Genomic DNA, 7,713 nt, shown 5'->3' with positions numbered 1-7,713 from the left:
ACTACTATTATTAGAATTATGGCTGTGTAAATAAATGAATGTCTTCGCTGGGTCCTAAAGGTGAGAATGACAGCCGAATATCCCAAATATGTGTATCATTTTCTCCCAAAAAACTGTAGACATGAACATGGGAGGTATAGAGAAAGCGTTTTATCGGCCATGAAGCACGCATTTGTATCATCAATATTTAAGAGTGCTGGTGATAGGAAAAGAAAAAACACGAGAGGCAATTTGATTAAAAAAATAACCCCAATATTATTACGTTAGAGCTTAAATAAACTTTAAAAGGCAAAAACAACATTACGTACGCATATTAATGCAGCTGTTCTGTGTCAGTTAAATCAGTTGACTATTGAAATACAAAATTACAACCCAACTGGTTGAGTTATAAACTAAATAACCAAATAAAGGTTAAAAGTAACCCAACAAAGTATCAAATATTTAACCCAAATGATTGAGTTATTATAAAATAACCTAATATAGGTTAAAAAATAACTCAACAACGCACCAAATAGGTTTACCTCAACCATTGGGTTGAAGAAATAACTCAACGTTTTTTAGAGTGATATAGGTGTTTAACCTATTGGTTAAAACACAGATAGACTAGGAAAATTTTCACGTGGGTGCGTGCATACAATTCTGAACAATATCTCATTATATCCCAGATCTGTGAAAAGGATCCACAATCAAATAGAACACACACACACACTTAAAGTACAATCTGTTTCTTACCCAAGGCTGAGTGTACTCTCAGCCTTCTTTATCAAAACTGGTTAAAAACCGGTGTAATCTACATTACATACCCAAGTCTGTCTTGAATAAAAAATAAAATCACTTCAAACAGAATTAACACATAATAATAATATCAAAATCATTTTAGGCAACGCAGTGGCACAGTATTGCTGATGCCACACAGCAAGTAGCTGGATAAGTAGCCAGTTCATTCCGCTGTGGCGACCCTGGATTAATAAAGGGACTAAGCCGACAAGAAAATGAATAAATGAATGAAAATCACTTTAGCCAGTAAATACAATACAAATTAGCAATTGCAAATATATTTGTAATTGCTAATTTGTATTGTATTGACTGGCTAAAAAAATACAAATAGGAGTTGTACAGTTGTTTTCAATCATCAAGCTCTTCATTTCCACTTGAGGTCTCCATGACCTCTGACCTAATTTGGTGGCTCCTGAAGATAGAGGTACAAAGAGACAGGCAAATTTACTGAACATTCTTATTTTAAGCAATGCGTTCACTTTATTCATTCAATGAATTCAAACAATCATATTAATAAAGTAATCAGAAATATAAAAAATGTTGATCCATGCTGGGATGGCTTGGAAAGCAGAAATCCAAATTCATCACAGGTGATAAACATTATTTTGTTTCACATTATTTCACCCATATATTTCATTTTCAAAAAAGTTTCACTATTTGAAACATTTAAGTATAGGCACTTTAGTTGCATTTATTATACTTTCTATCTAAATGTAAAACAAATTTATTGCACCGAATGCAAAAACAAAAACTAATTTATTTATCTTTAATGTTTAAAGGACTATATAATGCAGATGTGCATATTGTGACATGAGCCAGCTTTCTTCAAAGACCTCTCGAATCTTTCTCACGATAAAAGAACAAAGAAGTCTTAAGTAAAATCAAGGAATAAGTTTACTATAAATATTTAAATAAATAATTTGCTTTTCAATTTTACCATAGATTTTAATTGTTTTGTAATAAGAACAAAACAATACAGAATAAAAAATGGTAATGATAAAAAAATTACATACAGTTGAAGTTATTATTATTAGCCCCCGTTTATTTTTTCCCCACAGAAAGAAAATATTTTAACACATTTCTAAACATAATACTTTTAATAACTCATTTCTAATAACTGATTTATTTTAACTTTGTCAGGATGACAGTAAATAATATTTGACTAGATATTTATCAAGACACTTCTATACAGTTTAAAGTGACATTTAAAGGCTTAACGTTAATTTGGCAGGTCAGGGTAATTAGGCAAGTTATTGTATAATGATGGTTTGTTCTGTAGACTATCAAAAAAAAAAATAGATTTAAAGGGGCTAATAATTTGGACCATAACATAGTATTATTCTAGCCGAAATAAAACAAATAAGACTTTCTCTAGAAGACAAAATATTATCAGACATACTGTAAAAATTTCCCTGCTCTGTAAAACATCATTTGGGAAATATTTAAAATAGAAAAAAACATTTAAAGGGGGGGTAATAATTCTGACTTCAACTGTATATGTCTATATATTCATTCAGTCATTAATTTATTTAGTTTTATTTTAGATATTTATTTATTTTTAAATGGAAACAATTTGACATAACCATAAAATTGAAAATAATAAATCACATTAAAAGCACATCAAATACAATAATTGTTTATCTGCATTTCTCAGACATTCTTTAAAACTGACCAGTTTGTTGATTATTTTGATAAGTTTCATCAAAGGCATGGTAGCATGACAGCTAGTACAATGCAGCATTTGTATTCCTGGCATGCCAGACTTGGCCTCATTGGTGAGGCCACCCGAGAGGTGCTTATAATTCTGCTTTAAAAAGCTTGCTACGGCATTTTCACAACATCATATAGTGCTATATGAAACATATAATTTTAAAAGTCTCAACATTTTTATTTAAATCTCGTTTGCAATTTCATTTCAAGCAGACTCATGACTGAAGACACAGCCTTCACCAATGCAAATTAGCAGAAATATCATCATCTGTTTCACTTACATGTTTTAAAAAGATCTTATTGGCCGTATGAAATGCATTGTATTATACATAGCAATATATACATAGCTTTTAAATAAGCTTTGTTGCATTTTTGTTGTTAAATATGCAGACAGATGGAAAATACAATTTGCGCTATGAAGAAATAACAAAGACTATAAATAAAATAATATATAACTTGATACATTTTTTTACCATAAAGAGATTTTGAAATTAATGTATGTATGCCGTATTAAGAAAAAAAGCATCATGTTTTTGCCCTTGGTCTACATAACCATAATGGCTGTATATAAATTACTGGAGAGATATTAAGGAGCAAAGGAAGGGTTAAGTATGTTTCTGTGTGTCAACACATTCTGTCCCAGTAGGGTTTGCTCTGTACACCAGGGAGACCCACAGGCTGCTCATAAAAGCTGTATGAATAACACATTAATGTGGCACAAGCTGTATAGCAAACACATTTATTCATTTCATTATAACCATATGTTATTTTAACAGCCATATGGGTGTAAAATATTTGTATTCAAAAATAAATCCAGCAATTGTAGTCCATGACACCTGTCCAGTACTAATCAACTGTTATGTATCAGTGGTGTGCGTGTTCTATAATATCAGCGTTCAATGATTAAAAAAGAAAACATGAAGGTAGGCCATTGATAATGGTCATCATTAAAATCATTAAGTAATATTAAGGTAATAAATTAATAATGATAAAAACAACATGTTATGTAAAAAGACATTTTTAAATTGGCAAAATATTAATTTCAGTATTATTAAAGCAATTTAGATTTTTAAAATGTATTATTAATTAAGAAACTAATAGGACATCTTCGATCACACCAGGTTCACATTAGGTTTTTACTACAAATTAATTTTTTTTATTTACAAAGACATAAATATGGTTGTTTAGGTCAATGCACTGATCTACACTGTAAAAAAAATAAAAATAAAAAAATCTTACATTTTTAGTCAGATCAAATGAACTTTTCTGCTCATCTTAACTTACATCAGAAATATTACGTTTAAAAATGTTTATAAAAATGTAAAAATTTGTTAAAACCTGATTCAGTTATTAAAATAAGTTAAATCAACATATTTGTTGTCTTGAATTTTTGTCATTACATTTTTACAGTGTGCAATGACAATACATGTGATCTATAAATGCTATGTTCTCTACACTTTCAGAAAAAAATAGTACAATGTTGTACCAAAGAAGGTACAAACTCTTGTCTCTGGGGCAGTTTTTATGGAACAGAAATGTACCTGAAGACAAAGAAACAAATTTGCACCATTGCAGTTTGTACCTTTAAAGACATGATTTGTACCATGGGAAACCAAAATGTACCTTTGGTTTTTTAAAACCTGCAGATACAATATTGTATCTTCATCAAAGGTACAAATCTGATCCATGAATGTACCAGCACAGTAACAAGACACTTTGTTCCTTGCAGTGTCAAATGTGTTCCTTCAATAACTACTTGAAGGCATTTCGCTTTATCCAAAATGCATACATTTTTTTTTCAGTAAATATAAAACATCCAATACATTTTTAAACAAGGTTTTTTAAAAGTAATTTTTTTGTGTGTGTAAATGCACCTTTTTCATTTACATTAAAGAATGACTAATACTTTAACTTAAAAGATCTATTTTCGATAAACATTTCACAGCTAAAAATGTTACAGAAATGCATTCTCCCATGTACAATATAAAACTTTTTTTCTCCAATTTTCACACAATACTTTTGTAACCACTTAAAAGTTCATGTAATTTCCAGGCCAGCTCATGTGTGTAATGGAAAACAAACGGCAAAAGGTGTGCGGATATCAATATGAAAATGTATTTATCAGAAAATGCTTACCAAATGTTTATTAAAAATGCCTTAAATGTTTAGTTTATATTCAATTCAATTCAATTCAGCTTTATTTGTATAGCGCTTTTACAATGTAGATTGTGTCAAAGCGGCTTCACATAAATGGTCATAGTAACTGGATCAGGGTAGTTCAGTTTTTAGTGTTTAAGTTCAGTTCAGTTTAGCTCAGTTCAGTGTGGTTTGAAGTGATTATTGAGAGTCCAAACACTGAAGAGCAAATTCATCGATGAGTAGCTTTTCAGATCCTGAACCATGCAAGCCAGTGGCGACAGCGGAGAGGGAAAAAAAAACTTCACCAATAGGAGAGTGAAGAAAAAAAACCTTGAGAGAACCAGACTCAGTTCGGCACGACCATTTTAATTTCTCCGCTGGCCAAAAGTCTTGTGCAGAGCTGCAGTCTCAGCAGTGGAGGCTGGAAGCTGGCCTCAGCGAAGACTCGTCTGTCCATGGAGAGTCACTGGAATCAGTCTCATGCTCTCCACTCCCCCATGACCAACAGCGCAGCAGCAGCAGCAGCTCAGGATACAGCCTGGTCCCGGATATTATATAGTTTACATAATACCTATAGTTTTGTTTTACCAGTTGTTTTGTATTAGAACTTAATAATTAACATTTATGAGTTTCTTTAAACATATGCTTTTAAATGATGAGTTATGTTTTAATATGGAAATGATTCATAAAATCACTTTGCCTTTCCAGTCATATTTATTTCCATAGATAATGTAATAAAGGAGTTGTCCAACACTCATGTACCTTTTTATGAGAACAATTGTGTATCTTAATTTCAATTGTACCATAAAAGGTACAGAACAATATCATAAGAGGCCTTTTCTATAAGGTACAACTTTTACAAAAGTACAAAACTGTTACAGGAACATCATTTGTACCACTGTGTACCTTTTTTTGAGAGTGTAGTATCAGTGGATCAATGTAAATGATGAATTCAATTAGGGCTGCACGATATTGGAAAAATGTGTCATTGCGATATTTTGTTTTACATCGATATATATTGTGATATTAATATAATTTGTAAAATAACATGGTCATCATTGTATAAATAATTACAAGATAATACTATGTTAACCTAATCCTACGATTATTGTAGATGCACACATTGCGATATCAATGCTCAAACTATATATCTTTCAGCCCTGAATTCAATCAACATACGGTTGAGGACAAAATTATTAGACATCCTGTGAAATATATCTTCTTTTTCAAATAGTTCCTATGATGTTTAACAGAGCAAGACATTTGCACACATTATTTCATAATATGTTTTTTTTCTTCTGGAGAAATCTTTTTTTTTTTTTTTTGCTTTGGCTGCAGTAAAAACAGTTTAAACTTTTAAAAATATTGTTAAGGCTTTTAAAAACAAAACAGATTTTTCTTCTCTTCATTTGAAAGTCGCTTGGGAAGAAGACTTAGGGATTTCAATATCTGAGACTGATTGGGATCAATGCCTATTATCTGTTTATTCATGTTCCATAAATTCTAGACACCATCTTAATCAGTAGAAAGTATTACACAGACTTCACTATATTAAAACAAAGCTTAATAAATTCTGTCCCTCGGTTTCCCACAGATGTGACAAGTGTAAAGCTGCTGAGGGTACCTTTGCACATCTTTTTTGGTTTTGTGATCAAATGAAAAATTTTTGGTTAGAAATATTTCAGTTTTTTGCTATAAGGTTTACGATTGTGTTTTACTCCCTGACCCAATGATAACAATTTTTGGCTGGTCAGATTTTCTTGAGACTCTCAACGGAAATGTACGGTTAACTGTTCAGTATGGCATGATCATAGCTAAAAAAAGTTATCCTTTGTTTATGGAAAAAAAAATGTTAGGCCTATTTTTTTAGATTGGCTTCTCGGACTCACCTCCACTTTACATTTGGAAATAATAAGATATACCACCTCTGGGAACTCTGCGAAATTTGATAAAATGTGGGATCCGGTCTTTCTTTTAATGCAACACCATAAAGACTAAGAGTGTCGTTTAATTTCTGAAGATTTGCAAGTTTCTTTTTTTTTTCTCTACATCCATTGCTGTCTTTTTGTAGTTCAATTAATTGCTTTATTTTACATGGTTGGGTGTGTCTGTCTGTAATTTGTTTTTCTGTCTGCAAAAATTATGATAAAAAAATATTCAAAAAAATTTTTTAAAAATAATTTTTAAGGTCAATTTTATAACCAGTTTAGGATTTTTTTCTTCAAATGGCTACAGTTAATATACAGTGCTCAGCATAATCGAGTACACCCGATTAAAAATGAATATTTTATTCATTTCTCAGTGAATATGGCTGTTAATTTGGTGCAAACAAAACAGATTTATTAAACAGTCATATTAAAATAATATTTTAGTCACCAAATTTCAACAAAATTTTTCAATTTTTTTGCTTCTCTTGATTTTTCCTCTTCTTTAAACTTGTATATAATATTTTTCTATAAACATGAATTTGAGTGTACTAGTTTTTGGACTGTTATCATAAGTTATTTTGTTAGATAAGCTCCAGATTTGGCTTCAGCACTGACTTATCCAATATATATGCACAAATATAAGATTGTGTAGCTTCCTATTAAAAAAATTAATTTAAAAAGATTGATTTGTGAGGGGTGTACTTATATATGCTGAGCACTGTAAATCTGGCAAAACAATTAAAGCAATATTATAAAACTATAACGTTATTTTAAATCATGTACTGTCATCATCGCAAAGGAAAAACAAAGAAAAAGTTATAAGAACTATTATGTTTAAAAATTTATTTAAATTCTCCATCTTTTAAACAGCACTTGGAAAACACTGGAGAGTAAATTTGCCTTCAGCATATATAAGCATTGAAACTATGTTTATTAAGGTTATACATTTCATAATATTATTATTTTTTACACATTTAATGTGTTAAACTTGATGGTTAAGTAAAAATAAATAACATTTTTGGTACAATGTTTAATACATTTCCCCCTCCACTGTCACATGAATCCAGCAAGATTGAAAATGAAGGTCTTGCCACATGTGTTTCAAATTAATTTTTAAAACATTACTTCCTTTTGTAACCGCTGACACGCTTTTTGTCAC

This window comes from Danio rerio, chromosome 2, assembly GCF_049306965.1.
Source record: "Danio rerio strain Tuebingen ecotype United States chromosome 2, GRCz12tu, whole genome shotgun sequence".
In the NCBI taxonomy this organism is placed as follows: Eukaryota; Metazoa; Chordata; class Actinopteri; order Cypriniformes; family Danionidae; genus Danio; species Danio rerio.
The sequence above is the reverse complement of the archived record's forward strand: the minus strand, read 5'-3'. Positions refer to the sequence as shown.